Source organism: Marmota monax, unplaced genomic scaffold (assembly GCF_021218885.2).
Source record: "Marmota monax isolate L192 unplaced genomic scaffold, Marmota_monax_Labrador192_F-V1.1 WCK01_AAM20220418_F8-fsc00038, whole genome shotgun sequence".
NCBI lineage: Eukaryota > Metazoa > Chordata > Mammalia > Rodentia > Sciuridae > Marmota > Marmota monax.
This window is the reverse complement of record NW_026692498.1, coordinates 8,334,323-8,356,051: the sequence shown is the minus strand read 5'-3', so window position 1 is coordinate 8,356,051 and position 21,729 is coordinate 8,334,323. Positions and strand designations below refer to the sequence as shown.

General features: G+C 61.0%; 2 protein-coding genes across 5 annotated transcripts in view; one reads left to right on the top strand and one right to left on the bottom strand.

The window, feature by feature from the left end:
* Positions 1 to 21,729, bottom strand: part of Macrod1 (mono-ADP ribosylhydrolase 1) — a 138,672-nt gene that overhangs the window by 43,663 nt on the left and 73,280 nt on the right. The gene's annotated exons all lie outside the window — the stretch shown is intronic.
* Positions 1 to 21,729, top strand: part of Flrt1 (fibronectin leucine rich transmembrane protein 1) — a 92,394-nt gene that overhangs the window by 30,945 nt on the left and 39,720 nt on the right. The window contains exon 1 of one of the 3 annotated variants that reach the window (XM_046445410.2): positions 562 to 653. The exons of the other annotated variants lie outside the window; for them this stretch is intronic. The gene's annotated coding sequence lies outside the window, so the exon portion shown is untranslated. Of the gene's footprint in view, positions 1 to 561; positions 654 to 21,729 lie in introns of those variants that run through there. 3 annotated transcript variants of the gene reach the window in all.

Genomic DNA, 21,729 nt, shown 5'->3' with positions numbered 1-21,729 from the left:
CTGTTTTGTTTTTTTTTTTTAATTTTTTTATTAGTTGCTCAAAACATTACAATGATCTTGACATATCATACATTTGATTCAAATGGGGTACGTAATCTTAATCTTGCCACGTGTACAGATTGCAGGATCACATTGGTTATACAGCCACGTTTATACATAGGGCCATACTAGTGTCTATTGTATTGTGCTGCCCTTCCTCTCCCCCCTCCCCTCAAGCTCACAGCTGTTTATGCAGAGATGAAATCTGTCCAGGTGGACAGACGGCCATGGGCCTCATGCTGCAGTTCCACTGTGGGAGAGGACTGAGGGTAGGTGACGCAGGCACAGGCCCAGATGGTGCCCTGAGCTCTTGCAGCAGCTAAAGTTGGCCAACTCCTTCCCTCACGGCAGGGTCCTGTCCATCAGATGGCCTGGGAGTGGGCTCGGACCTTCAGGGATGCCCCCTGACTTCGGCACCCTGAACCCATGAACAGGTTCCCGAGGCGTCTGTCCACCTCTGTGGGTCTAGCTGGGCCCCCTTGGATATGGGGCCACCTGTCCCATCCTGAGGTCCTGTCTTTCCTCTCTAGGGGCTGTAAGGGACACCTGAGTGGACATTTCAAGGCCACCTGGTCCCTGGGCACCGTGTGGCATGTTTATGCCACCCCTGTCGGGTAAGTGCCTGTTCGAGTTGCGGCTGCTCACGCACCTGGCTGGTGTCTGTGGAGGCATCTGGGGGAGGAGGGCGCAAATCCCTTGGAGTGGCCCCAGGGCAGCAGTTGGCTGCAGACAAGCCCCCCAGAGCGTCCGTTCTAAAGCACTCACACTCAGTGCTGGGTCTCCCAGGGCGGTTGGGGGCTCAAATGAGCGTGGTCGGAAAGGAGCCCTTCTGAGCTGGGCCACTTTGTGCAAGGACCGGAGAGAACCGTTTCCTGAATGTGGGGGGCTAGATGCTGCTGTGGACAGGCTTTCCTTAGGGGCTGGGGGTGTGCAGAGCCTCCACCCCTCCCCACGCCCCTGCTGCGCCAAGAAGGGTTCACCTGGGACTGGAACCTGGAGTACTGAGTAACAAGTACCGAGTACCAAGTACTGAGTGCACACAGGGAGGGCCATGGCTCCCTCTACAGCTGGGCCTGGAACCCCCTGTCCTGACTCCAGAGCTTCATGATCTCAGTGAGGCTGGTGGCCAAGGACCTTTTTCTCGGGGCCTGCGGTGCCCGTGCTGAGCCCACTGTTGCTCGGCTCAGCTCCCACGGCTCGGGCAGAGGTGGCCAGCCCGGGTCTCCCTCTCACACTGTCCCTCCCTCCTGGCCTGTTGACCTTTACTGGCTGCCACCTGCCTGCGCTGGGGTCTGATCACAGCAGCCAGGCCGTGCGGTGTGCAGCAGAGTGTGACCAGCACACTGGCTGCCCGAGGGGTGTCTGGGCCCAGCTGGAGGGTCAGTGGTCCTAGGCTGGCACGGGCTGGGGGCCTGGGTCTCAGGACAGACATGGGAGCTGAGGCCGAGCTCAGGCCTGGGGCGGGCATGCTGGGGGCTGGGGGGACGCTCTCCTAGTACAGCTTCATGCTCATTAGGAGGGAGTTCTGCTGGCTTTGAGGTTACCCTTTTAATTAAGCCAATTAATTAGTGTCTTTAATGAAGCAGATTAACCAGGCCGGGCTCTGTAAATGGGGGGCTGTCACAGCTCACACTTGCCTGCAGGGCTGGGTTTGAAATGGCTGCTAGGCCAGGCCTCCCTCCAGGGTGCTACGGCACTGGATTGGGCCAGGGACATCTGTGTCATGCCAGGGACTGGGGCCAGGAACCCAGGCCTGGGTGGGGGAGGCAAGGTGGGTCTGAGGCTGCAGGGAGAGTCCCCAACCCAGACACCTGGGCAGGAACAGGCCAGGGCGGGGCAGGACGCACGAGGAAGGAGGAAGGTGGGGACCCTGGCCTGGGCTCCCTGGGCTCTTCAGCGTGTGGCCTGGGCCTGGGGTTGCCCGTCTCCTTCTCTTGCCCTCCCTCCCTGAGGCTGCTGGGACCTGGCAGCTTCTAGCCCTGGGGGTGGGCAGAGCCTCTGGAGCCCCTCTCCTGCTCCCCCGCCTGCAGAGCGGGAAGGGGGTCTGCTCAAGGTCACCCAGGAGCTGTGGCAGGGCCGAGATGGGAGTCCTTGTCCCTGCGTTCCTCCCACGTCATCCTGCCCACCCACCTCTGCTGGCGCTTAGCTTCCCACAGCGGTTACATGGTTATGGAGCGTTTCCTATGCGCCAGGCACCATGCCGAGCACTCCACGATCCTGAGATCTGCTGGATGCCACTCTCCAGCTTGGGAAGGGCTGGAGGGAAGGCCCTGGCCCTGGTGGCAGGAGGCAGCTGTCACCTGAGCCTGTGACTGGAAGGAGAAGCCAGCCCTAGGGCTCCCGAGTCCTCCCACCGAGCAGGAGAGGGGAGCCCCACTGTTAGCCAGGGACAGCGGAAGGATGAGGAGCCACAGGAGGGGAAGGAGGCCCCCACCTCCCTGGAGACGTCTGTATGTCTCACCAGGGAACGGAGGACAGATGGAAGCCTGTTCCAGGGTGGGCTAAGCCCTGGCAGAGGTAGTTGGCTCAAGCCATGACAGGAGAGATTTAGGTTAGACAGAGGAGGAACTGCCTGACAAAGGGGATTATTAAGTTTGCAGAGGCAGGAAGCGCCGCCTTCGCCCGGAGACTGTGCTCTGTGGTGGCGCGGTGACAGTGGGCCTTTGGAAAACACATGCTCTATAAATCCAGGGTGGCACCTCTAGTTAATATCAACCAAGTATGCGCTGGGTACGACGCCCTCGCAACTTTCACCCCTTTCATCTCCTCTCTGCCTAGGGGCATCTGGCAGGGTGCAGGCTGGCAGCTGACCAGCGGGCCTCGGGCTGGTCCCAGCCCCAGGGCAAGCCAGGGTTCCTGGGCCTCAGTCTTCTCATCTTTTAAAGGGGTAGAGAGCTTCCTGGGGAGAGAAGCGCGCCTCTCAGTGCCCAGAGAAGACAGGAAGGCCTTCCCTGCTACCAAATGGACGTACTTTCTTGTCCCTGTTCTGTCCCTCCACCTGGCCAGCCCCTCCCTGCCCCGTGGGCCCTTCCCTTGTCATTTGTTCTCCATCTTCTTGAGTGTCCACCTCTTTGGGTGGCAATCTCCAGCCAACTTTCAAGGGCCCTGTGTTGTCACTTGTGAATAATGACCCCTGAGCTGGGCTGTCGCTCACTGGTAGAGCAGGTGTTGAGCATGCGTGAGGCCGAGTTCACCCCCAGCACCAGCACCCCAAACCTCTGGGGCTCTCCTTTCACCTTAGCTACCGTCCTCTCCATCCACCCTGGCGCTGGATTTCTCAAGTGGCTTGTGACCCTCCCTCTGCAGCCCCCTGCACACGCCTCCCACTTCCACAGAACCTTCCTTGCCTCTCCCTGGAGACACCCCTTCCTCCCCGAGGCCTGCTCTGCTCCCCCAGCCTGGTCCAGAAATTGGTCCTCCTCACTGCCAACCCGTGGGTCCTGAGAGTGACCTTCAGCCCTAATTGTCCCCAAACCCCTTGCACCCAGTGTAGAGGCTGCCCGGGAGCAGGCACTCCTCTGGGGCGGGGGCGGGGTGAGGGGCAGCTGTCCCTGCTGGCTAAGTCTCTGATATACCCACAGAGGGACACTGCGGGGTGGGCAGGAGACAGCAATGGGAACAAACGCCATCATCACCTCGGAGACGCCTCTTTAAAACCAGCTGGAAGCAGCCGGGTTCCTGGGTGGGTGGCATTGCCCTTCATTAGCGGGAACCACAGGGACAGGCGCTTTGTACAGGCCAGGAGGGAGCTGGAGGGGGAGCAGCCTGTCCCCATCCTGAGGGGTCTTCCTGCCTCAGTAGAGCTAATAGCCAGAGGCACCTCCCCGGGTCCTTTCCCAGCACTGGGTACTAGGTGACATTCTCTGCCTGTCCGTTTCACTCCCTGAGACAGTGTGCTCCGGAGGCCGTAGCCTCACCACGTGTCCCGTGTCCCCAGGGCCTGGAGTGCTAAAGTGGTGATGTCTGAGGATGGCGGCTGGGTGGTGCTGGGCGGTGGGTGAGCCCAGTGACACTTGACTACTCCTGGTGCCTTGCTTTCCTCTGCACCGAGAGGACCCTGGTGAGGCTCAGCCTTCCCCTGAGTACAGTTCTTAACACCAGTGACTGCTGGATTATGTCCCTGTCCCTCCTGGGCTGCTGGGGCAGGCAGGGTGGGGACAGATGCCAACGGCTGTGTGCACAGGCTCTCTGGGATGTGCCGTCAGGCCTCTGGGCCTGGCCTCCGGTCCACAGGAGGGGAGCACGATTTGCCAGTGTGTCCCGGCTGTGGGAAGGCTGGCGGGGGACGTGTTAAGAGCAGAGAGAGAGGAGGGGATTCCGAGCCCGCTCCAGCCCCCACTAGCAAGATGGAGCTGCAGAGGGACCCGGCCTCCTCTGCCCCGGTCCTCCGCTTCCTGGTGAAACCGCGCGGGAAGGCGCTGCCTGCTTGGCTTTGGTGGAGGCAGTCTCAGGGTCCCCGCAGCCCCTCTCCCCCTCCCTGCTCCCCACCCGCCAGGCTCTGCCTCAGTGCTGGGGGGACTCAGTGCTGGGGGGACGGGGCTCCCTCCTGTGGAAACTCACACCCACGGGCCGAGCTGTCTGCAGGGAGGAGGTTGGTGAGGACGGGGAGCAGCTGCAGGAACAGGAGGCTGTGCGCGAGGGGGACAGACGGACAGAGAGACGGAGCCCAGATCTCCATCTGGAGGCGACAGCCTGGGGCCAGGTGGGTGGTCCACCCTACCCCCACCCAAACCCCACACAGAGGGGCGGGGCAAGGGTGGCGGGGCTGCCAGGGCTAGCTGTGATGAGGATGCGGGCCACCGGGGTCCTGCCCACTAGCCGCACTCCCTGGGGACCGCCGAGAATCTGGTGGGGGTACTTCGCCAACCCAGGGGTCTCCACAATGTGGGGTGGGTAGCCTAAGCCCTGGTGAGAAATGAGGTGTCTGGTGGGTCCCACCCCTCAGAAGTTGTCCCCCACTGCTGTAGTCCCGGCCACACCCAGACTCCAGGCCCTGGGATCAGGGCGGCCTCCACCCCAGGCGCACTGGCAGGCCTGAGCCCCCTCTCAGCCTCGCATCCCCGACTGCCCACAGCCTGCCTGTGGCCTCTGCACCAGTGCCACCCATGGCTAGCCTGCACCCCCTCCCCAGGTGTCACTTAGTGAGTGCTCGGCTGGCTCCCAGGTGGCACTCTGGGCCACTCTGGGCCCCCAGCCAACAGCTAGTTTATAAGGCTGGGGGAAGGTCTCGGGGCAGGCTCGGCGGGGGGCTGAACTTAAGGATGGGCACAGTCCACTGCCAGGGCCTCCCTGTACTGAGGCAGGCAGGAGGCACGGGGGTCCCTCTGCCCCGTGCACGTGCAGCTCCTGCTCAGTGGGCCGCGTCACCGGTGGAGGTGGAATTAGAACGTCCTTGCAGTGCCAGGCTCATGCCAGCTCCGAGGACGGGCAGGAAGCAGACCCGTTCCTGCCCTCAGGATGCCCTGGCCAGGAAGGACGTGGGGCCAGGAGACTCTCCAGAGCTCCCCAGAGATGAGGGAAGGACAGCATCCCACGGCCAGCTGGCTGACTGCCTGCAGGGACGTAACTCCCAGGGGCCTGTGACCCGGGAAAAGCAGGGTTGAGAGAGTGAGCTGAAGGCCTCTGTCCACAGACCTGAGGGCGATCTTCCCACAGAGGCCCATGGTGGGTCCAGGAGTGGGGGCGGGCCTCGGTCAGGGCTCACTCTGCCCAGCTCTGCACAGGTTCCCAGCCCAGCCAACCCTCACAACCCGCAGGCAGGCGGCAGCGCCCCCAGTTCACAGATGCAGAAACGGAGGCCGAATGGGGGAAGCCGCAGGGTTTGGTCTCGGGCGGGTCTGCCCCCAGATCCAGGTCTTTTGCCACCCCTGCCACCCCTGTGCGGTGGTTCCCAGAATAATGCTAACAGCTGCCTCCCTAGCTCCCGCCTGGGCCCGGCCCCACCCACAGCTCGCCCTCCAGGGACGGCCATCCCCTGTCATCTGTGCGCCACGTAATACTGCACAGTGGAATCTTCTAACACAGGGCGGCGTCAAGTACGATCACAAACCCATTACTGTCCCATTTTCCTAATATATGACACCCTTCCACGGCCCCCAGCGACTGCAGGTCTGAGATAGACGGTGGAGTGTCGTCCACCCACGAAGTTATTAATCCTCTCATGTGGCAGGTGGCTGGGGGGCAGAGCATCTGAGCAGGGAGCCTGCTCCTGCTGCTGGGTGGGCACCTGCACACCTGGGTGGGTCGGTGTCAGGCCAGGCCTTTCCCGGGCAGCAGCTGCTTCGTGCCTTCCGGAAGGGGCAACAGATGCCCCAGGCCTGGTAGATGAGGACACTGGGAGGGGCAGCAGAGGAGCTGGCAGCTGCCGGGTGCGGCGGGCATGGCCCTGTAATTGGGCAGCCTGTTCCCAGATAAGGCCCATGACACTGAACAGCTTCCCTCTCACGCCGACCATGGCCGCTCATTTCCTGCTCCCCGGCCGCCAGTGATGCCAATTACCTCGCCTCCTGCTCGCCAGCGGCGGCTGTTGGGGCGGCCAGATGATTCCTCTGTCATCGGCCTGGGCCTGGATCCTTTCTAGAGGGTGGGAGGGCCTGCAGAGGACAGCCTGCGGGTGTGGGAAGGACTGCCATGGGGGCACTCCCAATTGCCTGGTCTCGGCCACCCGGGGCACAGCTGAGGCGGGGGCGACACATGGACCCAGGCCTCCCTGGGAAGCCCGTTTTCTTGTCTGCCCCCACCCCCAAACCACAAACAGGGGTTTGGGCCTTGTGAGTGGGCTGAGGAGCTGGTGGGTGGGCATGGGAAAGGCCAGCAAAGCCCGTCCACCCTGGGCTTCAGCCGCTCTCGGGCCTGGCCCCTTCCCCTGCCCGCCTCTCCTCTCCTCCCCCTGGTAGTGCTTTGGACCCAGCAGACCCGTCCTGCTTGTGAGGCCCTTGGGACCTATTGCCTCGTGTAAAGCTGGTGAAGGCAGTGACCTTAAAGCATGGGCGTGAGGACTGGCCAGATGAGATGTCTGGACACGGGGCTACCGCAGCAGAGGAGGCTCCTTCTACCTCAGAGCTCCACACTCAAATTCTGCTTGGTGGGTGGAATGAGGATGGGCACCCATTTTGCACTGGGGGAGTCTGAGCCTCACACATAGTTTTGATGGGTGCTGAAAGGACGGGACTGCCCCTGGCCCTTTTCCTCCTCTTCTGCCACCCCAGGGGACAGACTGGGGGGAAAGAGGGAAGGAACAGCCTGTGGGAAAGGGTCAAAGCCTGGCTCCAGGCTCCACTCACTGATGGGGAGAATGGAGAGGCAGGTCAAGGTGTCATCCAGGCCACTGCCGAGGGGACACTGTGTGCCTATCTGGGGGGACACCTTGGCTATCTGTAGGGGTGGTGGGAGGAGGCACACCCAGATGGGAGGCTGGACAGGAAGGGATGTGCTCGTTGGTTTTGAGGGGCACCCGGGCCCTTCTACCAGCAGACCCTGGGCACCAGCGCTCCCCAGGACATCCATGCCACAGGCACTGCCACTCTTTTTTGGGTTACAGGTGGCACTGTGACCAGGGAGGTGTCTGGGTCTCCTAAGGGTCTTGAGGAGCTGGGATAGTGATGGTTGGTGTCCCTCAAGCCCAGAGAGTGGCAGATCACCCAGCTACACCCCACCACTGAGTAGACCGAGACCTTCCTGTCAAGTCTGGATCTATTTCATCTCCAAGGGGATCAACCCAGATATTCATTTTGAGGATCCCAGGGGGGTTGACAAACCTCCCCCTCCACAGAAGCCCACTCCTATGTGCTGCTTGGTTGCCATGGATTGCCAATATTGGAGGAATCTGGACTGCAGAGGTGGGGGGGTGGTCAGTGGCCACGCTGGGGTGCAAGGCAAGGGGAATGTGAGGTTGAGGTGCCCTGGGTATCACGGGCAGAGAAGGGCGATTCAGGTGCCAGACCCCCTCCTTTGCTACAGTGGGGGAGGAGGGTGAACAACTCCCTAAGGGGCAACTAACAGACCAATTAAGCTGCCAATAAAAAATTTAATCAAGTAATAATGCACCTTACTTTGTTTAATTAGTGTTCTGTCAAGTGAATGAATATTTAAGGCACGGGCTGCAGTGCCAGCATCTGCCCAGTGGGCAGAGAGGCGGGGCCCACATTTCAATCGGCCTGACAGCTCCCCACGCGGGCATTGATCGCTGCCTCCTCACCCAGGAGGCCCCAAAGCGCCGTCCTGCGCAGCTCTTCATCCCCTTGTACGCGGGAGCAGGGGCTCTGGGTCCCTGTCTGGGTCTCAGTTTCTTTATCTGTAAAATGGGAGGCAGGCCTCCAGACGAAACCCAACATTTCTGCTAATCTTAGAAAGCCCTCTGATGGATTTTGTTTATGGAACCCCAGAGACCCAGGCAGGTGCGGAAGGCATTTGGGATTCTGGGAGCCTGGTTTGTGCTCCCTGCATCCCCCACCTCATGGGGTGCTTGGGGTCTGGTAGCTCTGTGGCTGAAAGTCAGAACTCTGTGTGCCTGGCAGCTGTACCTGGAGAAGACTCCAGCCCTTTAAGACCCTGAGAGGTGCCCCCCACCTACCCCCGCCCCCCGCCCGCGCAGCCCCAAGAGCCCCAGGTTGGGGACTTAAACGGAGTTCTCTGGGCTGCATGACCTGGGGCAAGGGGTGGCTAGCTTCACTTCCCTCCTCCGTTCATTCGTTCAGCACCCTGGGGGCTGGGTTCTGTATGGCGCCCAGCGTCTTTTCCCGGAAAAAACGTGGAACTTCTGTTGCCTGCAAAGCCCAGCTTTGGAGTCCTGCCGCGCCTCGGTGCCCCCTTTCGCCTGGCCTCCCTCCGCCAGCGCGAGGCTGTGGGCGGCGGCCGGAGCCCTCGAGTCCCACCCCCGGGGTCGTTTGAATATTCATGACCTTGGCGGGCATGCGCACCTCGGCGGCGAGGCTCCCGGTCCGCCTGCGACGGGGCGGGCGGCGGGGCTCCCCTCCCCAATCCGAGACCCTCATCCGCGACCGCCGCCTCCCTTTTCTGCATGGAAAAGGCCTGGCGTCTCCCCCTACACCCAACCACCTGAGAGCCCCGCGCTGGAAGGACTTTGGTAATTATTTGTTTCAGTTGAGCTGTTTTCAGTCTAGGCTAGGCTGAGTCTTGTAATGAGTATGGATTTGCCAGTAAATAAGTCCCCCGCTTCTAACCCCTGTAATAAATGCATTTGGAGTAATCTGGCGATCACGCGGTGTAATTGCTGGCTGTCAGGGCAGATGGATGCTCCCCGGCTGACTTTGCGGCCGTCCGCCCTTCCTTCACGCTGCGCCTCCGCCCCCTGCCCCCAGCCCCAGCCTGGAGGTGAGGGCCGTCTGCCAGGGGAGAGGAGTGGGCCTGGCCTGCTGGGACCCCAGTCCTACCCCCAGGACCTTGGGGCCCCTCCTGCACCCAGCGCGGCTTTCCAAGTGGCCTGCCTCCGACCCTGGCGCACCGCTAGGCAGAACCTCCGCCACACTGCGCCACCAGGGCCTTGTTCAAAAGGCAGGGTCCTGGCCACCCGTTACTTGCTGGGTTTGGACTGACTGTAGCTGGGATTTAAAATGCTTCTCCATGCCCCAGGTTAGGCATAGAGGGCTTTTGGGGGAGCATCAGATTCCAACTTTAATTTTCAGAAGAGTAAATTAGATGCTCTAGAACTTGGCTGTCTTCCCCCCACCCCCATTTCCACTGATTCCTTTTGGCTACTTTTTTTTGGGGAGGGGTACTGGAGATTGAACTCAGGGGCACTGGATCGCTGGGGATACATCCACAGCCCTATTTTGTATTTTATTTAGAGATCGGGTCTCACTGAGTTGACTAGGGTCTCCAGTTTTTGTTTGTTTTTCTGGGTGGTGCTGGTGATTGAACCCAGTACCTTGTGCATGCAAGGCAAGCACTCTACCAACTGAGCTATATCCCCAGCCCCTAGTGCCTCCCTTGCTTTTGCTGAGGCTGGCTCTGAACTTGTGATCCTCCAGTCTTAGCTTCCTGAGCTGCTGGGATTACAGGCCTGCACCACCCCGCCCAGCTTGGCTATTTTTCCAAATAAATTCTGCTCTGTTCACGCCTCTGAGACTTGTCCAAGCCTCTGCCTTGTGGACTTTTGCCCCCTCTCTACAGTGGAATGCCCACTTGTCGGCTCAAATGCCCCTCCTCCATGAAGCCTGCCTGGACTTCCCCAAGGTTTCCATGGTTGGACATTGCAGCTGACTTTTTACACAGAGGCCTGATCCTGCCTCACTCTGAGCACGGCTCCTCCCCTTCACTCCTTTGCATGGCCCCTGTGCTTTGCACAGTGCTTGACGCACAGTAATCACTCAATAAACACAAGATGCATGAATCAGTGAGTGGTCAGCTCTGGCTGTCTCCCAGGGGAGCCCCAAATTGATGGGCTGGCTTGGGTTGGTTTAATCAAAGGTCCTCCCGAAGCTGGGGGTCTTATACCTGCCCATACGTGGGACCACCACTGGGTACACTGAATGGGGGCATGCCATCAGGTACTAGAAGAACCATCCCATCTCACGCGTGGCTGAGGGACACAGCATGGATTTCAGCCTCCGGGCACAGCCTGCTCCTGGCCTCTGGCACCCAGCTTGGGTGAGTGGGAGAATCTCCTCACTCTGGGTCAGGGTCAGCTCTTCCGGTTGGTTCTAGGTGCTGGGGATGGAGTCATCAAGAAGCCTGCAATGTCCTGTGCCTCTGCTCTGCAGCGAGGCTTCCCTGGGAAACCAAAGGCTCTTTATGCCACCCCTGCCTGCTGGGGCTCTGGATGGCTGGTGTGACTGGCTCAGGGCTGACCCCACACTCAGGAGGAGCCCCTCCACCCTGGCACCACCTCCCAGGCCAGCCCTTCCTGGCCTGCTCTCTGCCTGGCTCTTCGGTGCTCTGGCCTGGTGTAGGACTGGGACACCGTAGCTGCGGGGGTCAGGGCTTCAGCTCCATTTTTGGCTGTGACGGGTTAAGGGAGGTAACGTGAGGGGAAAGTACCTCTCTGTGCCTCGGTTTCCTCATCTGGACAGTGTGGAGCGTTACAGTAGCACTCCCCCCCGGGGAGGGGGGATACTGGCTAAATGAATTGACAGCTGGAGGACACCTAGGGGCTTGCTGGGTGTAGGGAGGGGCCACACAAAAGCCAGCGGAGACCTTGTGCCACATGCCAGGGAAGCCCAAGGAGCGGAGGAGGCAGTGGAGGCCAACTTCTATAGTGACCTGAAGGATGGACGGGGGTTCATCAGGGTTGGGGCCCCAGCGCCCCAGGAAGCTCCATGCTGCCCTGCGCCCCTGCTCCTGGGAGCTCCCTTAGGAACAAAAGTGCCCCGGAGGAGTGAGGTTTGGGTGATGTGGGTGTCTGCTGGAGGGTGGCCGGGAACACACCAGCCTGTGCTGAAGCCGCCACTCCCCACGCGGGCAGCCACTGCTGGTCCTCGCCGGCTGACAGCCAGCAATCATGTCTAATAAACGCCCCAAATGAGACAGCCGAACATGAGCACCTTGGTCTAACAATGCAATTAGCACAGACAATGCCTCCCGCTTCCTCCCGGGCCCCAGAGAAGGTGGCGCAGGGTGGGGGACGAGCGGGGCCCTCCCCAGTGAGCTGTGGAGAGGTTTGAAAAGGAACCGGCGATAGACTAAGAGGTGACAATGAATCGCATCCGAGTGACGGGTGCTCTGGTTGTCAGGCAGCCGCGCAGGGAGGGAGCACATCTTCCCTGGATCTTTCCAGGCTGCCCGGCCGGCTTTGAACAGCAGCACCCACACAAACCCGAGGTCCCCTTCTCTCTGCGCTGTCTCTCCCGACCCTCCGTCTCCCCCGCCCCCCTGCATCCTCTCTCGTCTTCTGAGGACAGATGCAGGCTGGGTTTACATGAATAAAACATTAGCAAAGGGGGGAAAAATCCCAAACTGCACAGCCTGGGGTTGGGGACAGAAAGCAACCAAGCAACACTGCAGCCTCCTGGTGCAGCTCGGTGTGTGCTGGGGGCGGAGGGGTGGCGTCTCATCCCAGGGAAGGCCCTGCTTACTGGGGCAGACCCTGTGGGACTCGGGCTTCCGATGAAAGGCTGAGCAGGGTCAGCGCTGGGGCTGGCACCAGCTCCTCTGGGCTCCGGGGCGAACAGCAGTCTATTTTCTTTGGGCCAGAAAGAAAGGGCCCCCTCCATCCTGGCCGGGCGGGCAGGGCGGGTGCATGTGTGCGTGATGAGCCTCCCCGGGAGCTGCCTGGTGGCTGACGGATCTGCTTCTCCTCTCTGGCCCTATTGAAACCCCAGAGTGTCCTGACAACATCAGGGCAGGATGCAGAGCACCGGGCCTCTGGCAAGGCATTAATGGCCCAGAGGGAGGGAGGGGTCTTTCTCTGAGTTGTCCCCACTCTTCCCTACGGCCCCCAGCAGGCAGCCAGGCCTGGCAGAAGCCGGCAGAGGGGGGCTGCCAGCCAACCCTCAGGCACTCGGTGGCCAAGTCCTTGTTTCACAAGGACCTTGATCACTCATTCATTCCAAGAGTGCTTCCGGAGCCCACCCACGATGCCACAAGCAGGGTGCCAGGCAGGAGGGACACGGTGGTGACCCAGACAGACTGGGGTTCTTTCCCCATCCCCCAGCCCTGAAGCACAGCCTGGAGGGGAAACAGGCCATTCCTGGGGCAGTGACGGATGATGCTGGGGACAAGAACAGTGATGAAGCAGCCTGGGGTAGGCTGGGCCCAGGATGGGCACCTGAGCCACCTGGGGGCACGGGGAAGACTCCAGAGATGGGCATGGAGAAGGGGAGGTGGCCGAGAGAGGGTGCAGGAAGACGACCTGGGGTCCAAGCAGCCCCCAGGGGAGTGCAGAGGTGAAGGACCAGAAAAGGGGACAGGAGGGCAGAGGCTCTGGCAGGTGGGCAGGCCCCTTCTGCCAAGCTTGAAGGAGGTGGGGTTTTGTTCCAAGGGCAGCTGGGGCCTTGGAGGTTTTGTTCGTTGGTTGGTTTTGGTTTGGGTGCCCCTGAGCTCAGGTCTCTGCCTTGGAAGGTCTTAAGCCAGGTCCCGATATGGTCAGACTTACCACTTTCAAAGTCGTTCCCCTCTATAACAGCACTTCCCGAGGCCCTAGTGAGCTCCGGAAGGGACTGTGGTGGTTCTGGGTTACAGAAAGCTTAACAAATGAAAAATGAGTTGGCCAGGGGGGCACAGGCCTGTAATCCCAGCAGCTAAGGAGGCTGAGACAGGAGGATCCCAAGTTTGAAGCCAGCCTCAGCAACTTAGCATGGCCCTATTGAGACCTTGTCTCAAAATAAAAAATAAAAAAGGGCTGAGGGGGATGTGGCTCAGTGGTTAAGCACCCTGGGGCTCAATTCCTGGAACCAAGAAGAAAAACAAAAACAAGTCCATCCTGCAAGGACACAGGCCACAGCAAGAGCAGAGCACACTGAGGCTGCCAGGAAGGCTTCCCAGGGGAGGTGGCCTTTGGGTGGGTCGTGATGGATGACCAGGAGCTAGCCAAGCATTATAAAGTTGTATTTAAATAATCACTCTCCTTAGGGGCTGTGGCCTCCCAGGTGGGAACAGGATGTGAACCCCCAGGTATGAGGCTTACTTACTCTGCCCAGGTGCCCTGAGCAGCCTGACCCACCGAATCCTAACACCCATCCTGTAAAGAACCCCATTTTACGCAGAGGCAACTTGAGGCACAGACTAGAGCAGATGGCCCGAGGGCCAGGACATACAGAGCCAGGTTTAAACCCAGGATGTGGCTCCAGAGCTCATGTCCCCAACCACTTCCTGGCCCTGTCCCCAGTGTGCTGGAGAGTCCCTCTCCTCCTTCACACCGATGGTTACTGCAAGATGGCATGAGGGGCCCAGTGTCCCGGTCCACTTGCGCGGGCTGGGTGGCTTCCTTGGGATGGGAGGCCTGAAGGCAGAGTACGTGAGGCCCAGCAGAACGGGAGCTCCCAGTTCTCCTCAGGCAGGCTGGGGGGAGGCCGGCTCCCCCACCCTCAGGAACCCGCAGCGCCCAGGCAGCACAGAGCAAGGGATGGGGAGGGCGGAGAGGCCTCCCTGGGCGGCCCAGGCGGAGGGCGGGTGGCCTCATTTAGAGGGCACAGCCTCCTCGCGCTCGCTGTCTCTCCGGAGGATGGTGAGGGGGAATCCATTATCGGGCAAAATAGCAGCTGCTGACGTGAAAATGAAATATAGATTCAATACCTGCGCCTTCCTGCTCACAAATCATGCCCCCGGCCCAGGTGATAGCCGGCACAGGCGCCCGGCTCAGATAACAGAAGGAGGGACAGTGGGGACAGAGGCAGGCCTTGCCACCCACCCCAGCTCCCCAGCAGTTCTCCCTGGAGCTCAGGACTCAGGCTCAGCCTCCCTGCGCTGGGGCCCTGGAGCAGGTGGGGTGCACAGGGGAGAGCGCCCTCAGCCCCTGCCGTCGGGGGGCCTGGCAGGCTGCAGCCAGGCTTATGATCTGGGGGAGGCCCCCAAGGCCGCTGGTTTCCCAGACTGCAGGCAGCTGTGCCACCCCCCATGTTCCCTCCAGCGCTGCGCCTGGGGGTCAGGGAGGAGCTGAGCCCCACTTCCTGCGCCTGTGCATCGGTGGCGGTTTGCTCGACTTTTTACGAGTGGGCTGGCGGGGAGCTCATGGCGGGGAGCTCATCCCGTTACGATGCACTCAGGGACCCTGACGACTAATTTAATTTAAAACAGCCTTGCAATAAAAGCTCAGGACGGAAAACCGCCGAGTCTTGGGGGTTATTTAACAAATTGCCTCACAGATAAATACATGACAATGATTCTCAAACCGGAGTTGTGCGAAGTTGAAGTAAAATTAAGAAAGTCGAATCAAAATGTAAATTAATGGCGTTGAGAGACAGCGTTTGAATTGGCAGGAGTCACGCTTTGGGAGTGTTGGCAACGTTTTTGCCTTCTGTTCAGTGACGTGGCCCCTCGAGGCTGGGCCAGAAGTCCCTGCAGTCCCAGCAGCCGGCAGCTGGGGGTGGGGGGGTGAGGCTGTCCAGCCCCATCCAGCATCTGCTTGTCCCAGTGTCCCACCTTCTGGGTGCCTAGACCATCAGCCCCTGCAGGCCCAGGCCAGGGACCAACAAGACTGGCCACTTCCCCTCCTCAGGCCCAGCTCCCAGCATGCCCACTGTACTTCTCTTGGTTGAAGGCAGCAAGGAACAAGGAGATTGGGCATGACAAGAGCTGGCACAGACTCGAGCCTGCTGCAAGCGCGAGGTCCTAGAAAGACAAAGCTTAGCCCTCTTGCAGTGTGTACCTCTGGATGAACTTGCAATATTCCCTGCCCCTGCAAGCCCATTTGATTGACAAGTAGACTGAGGCCAGGTAGGCACAGGCAGCACCGGCAGGACTCAGTGCACCCAGTGCTTCTTGCTGCTCCAGCCTGCACCACAGTCCTGACCTCACTTCCGAGGGCAGAGAAGCTGAGGGTGGGCTGGCTGCCAGCTTGGGTGCCCAGATAACGGGCTCAGAACCCATGGCACTCCTAAGGGCGTGTCCGCTCCTGCCCATTGTGGGCCTGTGCCCCCAGCAGCCTCCTACCTGGCCAAGGTCAGCCTTGGGGCTTCCTTGGAGGATTTTAGAAGTGATGGGTGCCCATGTCCCCCTCCCCCAGGCTGGAGTCACCTGGGGGCTGACAGTCAGTCCTGGGCTCCTTATCTGGAGTGGACTTGCTGGATGAGCCCTGTGCTGATCAGCCTGGGAGGGGGAAGAGGGACACCAGGGCCTGCGCAGGGCGGCACTGGGGCAGGAGATGAAGCCCTGGAGGCTGGACCTGGGAGGCAGGTGGGGGTGAGGAACCACCCCTCCCCCAGCCTTCAATCCTGGCAGGGGGCAGAGTGGACAGGGCTGGGCCAGCAGAGGGTGCGGTGGCTCTTCACCTGGAACCACAGTCCCATCTGACACCCTGGACAGCTCGGAACCTGGGGGGAAGGTGTCTGTCCGCATCCTGTAATCCCCTATACCAAGGAGTCGCAGGGACCCTGGGGGACAAAAGAGCCAGGTCCCTCCCCCAACCTGGCCTCAGAGACCTCCAGCGGGGCGTGGGGGTGACTCCACAAGTTGCCAGCCCTGGGTAGGGGGAGGGGGAGCCCAGCCACCAGAAGGCTCTCCCGCCCCCCAGGTGGGCCAGCGGTGGGGTCAGGGCCGCCCTACGAGGCCTGACCCCCTCCTCGGCAGGCAGGCAGGCGGACCCCTTCCCCGCGGACCCCTTCCCGCCTCCCCGCGGGGCTCCAGAACCCAGGCGGAGGGGCGCGGGGCCACCGCCCCGGCCTGGACAGCTGCGTCACTTAACATTTCACCGGGAAACCTCGGGAGCTGCAGGCGGCTGCGACGCAACAGGCTTCTTATTGACAGTCATTAAGTCTTTAGCAAACGGTTGAGGAGAAAAAATAACCGTGATGAGGATTTATCTCGAGCCCATCCCAGGCCTCCGCTGCAAAGGCGCGTGCCACCTACCCCCTCCCAGCCAGCCAATGTCCCTCCGCAGGGGAGCAGAGCAGGGGGCGGGGGCTGGGGGACCGGAGGGGGTTGGTGAGAGGCGACAGCAGGGACCTAGCCCCCACGCGCGTGCTCCCGCACCGCCTCCGTCCCCCTGCGGAGGGCGCTGTTACACCCCTTCCACAGAGGTGGAAACTGAGGCCTGGGGACCAGGTCTCCGGCTTAGTTAGGGTCACACAGCTGGTGGGTGACAGAGATGGGAACCCCTGATGCACCAAGCGGGGCATCTGACAGGGCTGATCAGCCCCGCAGTCCCCCAGGAGCCCAGGCCGACGCTGGGGAAGGTTCCCTGGGGCCCTCGGAGCTGCAGGGGGGACTCAGCCTCCTGGCTTTTCGAGCTTGTTTCTTCTGTAAAATGGAGCCCGCAACACCTCCCCAGGAGGGAAGTGTTTGGAAAACTATAAAATGCCAAACAAACAGGAGGCTGGCGGGAAGCTTTCCCGACCCTCCCAGTAGGCAGGCTGGCGAAGGGAAGGCCTCCCGAGAGGAGAGGCGGAGCAGGTCAGGTGGGATCCAGCCCCGCGCGCTGTCACCTCCACAGCGAACTGACTGGGCTGTGCTGCGCCGCTGGGGCCTCCCAGCTGATGGGGCAGATTTAACAGGACTTTGAAAAATAAAAAAGGTAAAACAGCAAAACCACTGCCCGCTCCTCCTGCTGCAATAAAAATGGATTTATTTGTTCGTGGAATGAAATTTAATAACTTTGGAGGGAGATGAGGCGTGAACAATAATAGTTTTTTTGCTCTTTCTCGTTTTGGAAGGGGGGAGAGCAGGATGAGGAGCAGGCAGAGGCCCCTCTGGGACACTGGGAAAGGGGACGCTCCGGGGACCAAGTCCTTGGGGGGGAAGCAGACAGAGGAGGGGCTGTCTCTGCTCCACACTCCCAGGAGCAATCCGGACTCCAGGGGTCAGGCCTGCGCTCAGCTCTCAACCAGGCCTCTCAGGGCCTTTGCACCTGCTGGGCCCTCCAGTGGGGGGCGCCTTTCTACCCTCCTCAAAATTCTCTTCATTCCTGGGAGGGATGACTCCACAAGACGTGCTCCAAGGCTCTCCTACCACCCAGTTGGAAGCGGCCTTCCCAGCCTCCTCAGAGCCTCCCGTTCCATCTGTCCCTCAGGGAAGCCACATCATTTTCCACCCAGTGCAGGGCCGTGTTGTGGGCTAGGATGCTCCCAGATTCCAGCTGGGATCCTGGTCCTGCTGGCTCCATAACTGGGGCCCAGCCCAGGGCAGCTCTCAGGCCATGTTTGTTGAATGAATGAGTGAAAGTCGAGGATGGAGACCCAGGGTCCACTTTTCCCCTAACCAGGTATGCCCAGGGCTAGGGCTGGACTGAGGCCAACAAGAGTGTCCCTTTGACTGGCACCCCAGGTGGCCATTGCTCCTGAACTGGCCTGGGGCTAACTTGGGGCCCCTCTTAGACCAGGGTGCTGCTCTAGGCAGGGTGACAGGCCTTAGTGCCCCACCCCAAGAAACTACTGCTCCTCCAGGTACAGGTGGCGTCCCCTTGCCTCTCTGGGCCTCGGTGTCCCCACCATGAAGCGGGCACCACTGAGCTTCCCAGTCTGGTGGTCATGGGGCCCTCTGTCCAGTAGGAGGCCCCAGGGCCAGGCATGGCTGGCGACTGGCCTAGCCCCTCCTCCCCAGGGCTGTGGGGTGGATGTGTCTCTGAGTGCCTGTGGGTTGGGAACCACCCAGGCCAGGCTGTGGGAAGGAGCTGGTGGTGACAAGAGGCCTTGGAGGGGACCTCAGGGAGCCTGCCCCACCAAAATCTGCCCAGCGGAGATTCCAGGGCCCAGCTCTGCAGCCCAAGCGGCTGAGGGGACGTGGCCGGCTCCGGAGCTTGGCAGGTCGATAGCAAAACAAACGCACTATTGACCGCGGCCTCGCACTAAATCCTCCCCGCAGACGCAATGATGTGAGCCCGGATCCATCGACTGCTGAACTCTCTCCCTGGGCAGCCGGGGAGGGAGCGAGTGGGAGCGGCTGCTGGACCTGGGGCAGTGGGCGTGCAGGGGGTTGCCAGCGGTCGTGGGGTGCAGGGTCGCCCTGCACCATCTCATAGGCCTGGCGTGGGGACGCCAGCCCTGGGAGTCAGGCCAGGGAACAGCAGCCCATGAGCGCACCGGGCCAGCCCTTTGGGGGCCGCCTCTGTGGAGGCAGGAATCCCAGGAGCTAAAATTAGGTCCAGCCAGATCCAGTCTTTAATTACATAACAGATAAATATCAAAAAAAATGCGTGGGGCATCGCTCAGTTCCGAAGCAAGCAAACCAAACACCAGGTGAAGCTGCCCACGGACGGAGCCCAGGGGCTCAGGGAGGGCAGCCTTCCTGCTGGGTGGCTCTGGGCCCCTTCTTCACTAGTAGCGCTTGGTCCCTTCTAGTAGCGCTTGGTCCCCATGGCCATGCAGTGGGCGCAAGGCGCCAATGACATCTATGCTGAGGACGACATGAGTTAAGATCTGTGCGCTGGGGGGGCATCGGGCGTCTGTTCATGGCTTTGCTGGTCGCGCTGCAGCCTGACCCCGGCTGTGGCTCCGCAGTGCTGAGCTGAGGGTCTGCCCCCCAAACACTCCCCTGCAACCTCAGTATGGGCAAGGGCGTTATTTTTCTCGAAAACGGGTCAGATTCTCAAAGTGACCTCCCCTAAGCGGATCTGCTCCGACGGCCCGTTTTATGAAGGGTTCTGCGACCCTGACAGGCGTCGGGACTTACCCTGGCCAGCTTGGGCAGAGCCACAGGCCTGGCTCCCAATGGCTCAAAGCCTCTCGTCCCTGCTCCAGGACACCTGGCTCTGTCCAGGGAGCTGGAGAGAGCCAGTGACCCCCACTATAGGTTTCTGAGACACAGACCCCCTGCCTCAGTTTACCCCTCACCCAGCTGTCCGCTATTCACACAGTTCCTGAGTGCCAATGGGACACTAGCTGTGATCCGTAAGCTGTCCCCCAGCGCTTGTCCTGTGGCCTCTGCAGACCCCCACGCCCACCCTCTCTCCTCTCCGAGGCAACCCAGGCCAGACTTGGGGGTCCCAGAGTCCTGTCTTTGAGCCCCACTTGCCCGTTCTGATGTCCCCTCTGGGTGAATGCGTGCCTGCCCAAAGCCTCGCTCTGGGCATCCCTGAGACGGACAGAACGAAACGAGGATTTTTGGAAGGATTAACTGAGGTCATATGTGGCACTTATTAATTAACTTATTAATTCAGAATTAGTGCCAGTCTCCTGCCGGGCCGAGGCCGCGCGCCCTGGCCCGGGGAGAGCACATCTGCGCTGGGCGCGGAGCCTGTGGGTCTGGCGCGTCAGATGGTGTGTGAGTGTGCGCGTGGGTTCTCGCCTCCCAAACATACTCCTCGAGGAGAGAAAGCCAGGCCTTGGCAGGGTAAACACCGCAGCTTCCCACGGAAACCCGGCAGCCACCTCCAGCCCGTCGCGGGAGGGAGGCCGTGCGGGCCCAGGTCCTTGCCGGACCCGAGTTGTGGCCTGGACCTGGGTCTGCCCAGCCGAGCTGGGCTCTGGGGTTGGAGGACAGGCTGGGCTCAGGTGGGGCAGGCGCCGAGGCCCTGGTCGTCAGGTGTGTCTGGGAAGCCCAGGTGCAAGGGAGAGGAGTCTGGCCAGCCCACCTGCATGCCCACCTAGGGTGGCCTGGGGATCCCGCCATAGGAATGAGGTGGTGGCCGTCCCCTCCCCTCTCTGGCCTCACCTCCCTCCAAAGAAGAGTCACCTGGAATATAACAAGCACAGAGGACCCGGCTCAGACAATAGTCTCCTTCTATAGTGGGGAAACTGAGGTAGAGAGTCAGGAAGGGCCCCTCCAGTCTAGCTTCTTGCCACTCTTTACCAGGCTCAGGGGGAGGCTCCTCTTCCTTCCCCACCTGCTGAACTTCCATGTTCCTCAAGGCCCCCCGCTCTGGCCCCTGCCTTAAACCTCTGAGGGTCACAACGGGGTGTCCTGGGCCAAGTCTCAGTGGAGTGCCCCACCTGCAGAACAATCCTGGGAGGGAGGACCTGTCGTGTTATGGGTGAGGAAAAGAACTCAGAGAGGCCGAGTTTCTGGCCCAAGGTCACAGAGCAAGTAAGGGCTAGGGAAGCAATTCCCCTGCGGCTTCTGCGCTCCCTCCACAGCAGCACCTCTTCGATGCTGAGCCTGGCTTTTCTCCAGAAGGTCTTTGCCTTCCCAGCACATCCTGGTCATCAGACCCTTCTGCCCCGGCGACCAGATACTATCACGTCGCCCCCCCGTGGGTCCCTGAACTGCTGCTCTAGTCGGGGGCTGGGCTTCTTCTGTCACCTACTTCGTGCATCAACAAAGCCGGGGGGTTATCTGGCCTCTGCCTTCCTCTTGTTCCATCCCACCCTGACACAGCATCCACCTACATGGCTCTCGGGGTGGACAGGGAGGCCCCAACCCTAGTGGGAGCTGGAGGGGAACAGTCCCCAGGCCCCCACTGCACACCTCTCTCCTCTAGCTCCCAGCCACCCATCCTGCAGCAGGAAGCGGCTCCCCCAATGCAGCTGACCTTGCCAGCCAGGCTCTTGTCCTGGCCCCGGCTGTCCTCTCCCAGCTCAAGTCACACAGCAAATACGGGATGCACCTCCCCCTCTCTCCACCGCACCAGGAGCTCCCTGCCCCTTCACCTCACCCTGTGGGCTTCCGCTTCCTCAGCGAGACCCTCTGACATTCGCCAGGTGGCCCCCTTGACCTTCCACCTTCAGGGTCAAGACCTGGGACAGGTCTGGAGGCTTCTGGGCCCCCATAGCAGCCCATCACTCCCCCAGGGCCCAGAGCAGTGCTTGGCACACCGGGGCCAGCCGTCTGTACTGAACGAATGATCTCATCTGTGCCGGGTCCCGAGCTGGTCCACTGCTCTACACCCCCAGCCAGGATCAGCTCTTGTAATCCTCACAACAGCCTCATCTGGTGGACAGCATTAGTATCCCCATTTTCCGGAGGAGAAAGCAGAGGTTCAGAGAGGAGGTGATGTAGCCCAAGGTCACACAGCCCAGGAAGAGGTCGCCCTCTCTGTCTGTAGGAGCTGGGGTCTGATCCAGGTGAGCCCTGGGACGACCTTAGAAAGTTCATGGCACCAAAGCAGAGGGTCTGCCTGCTGCCCAGGGGTGGGGTGGGCGGGGCAGCCAGGGTTCAGAAAAACACCTCTGGACCTCGCCTGCTCCGGCAGCGGGCCGGGTTGAG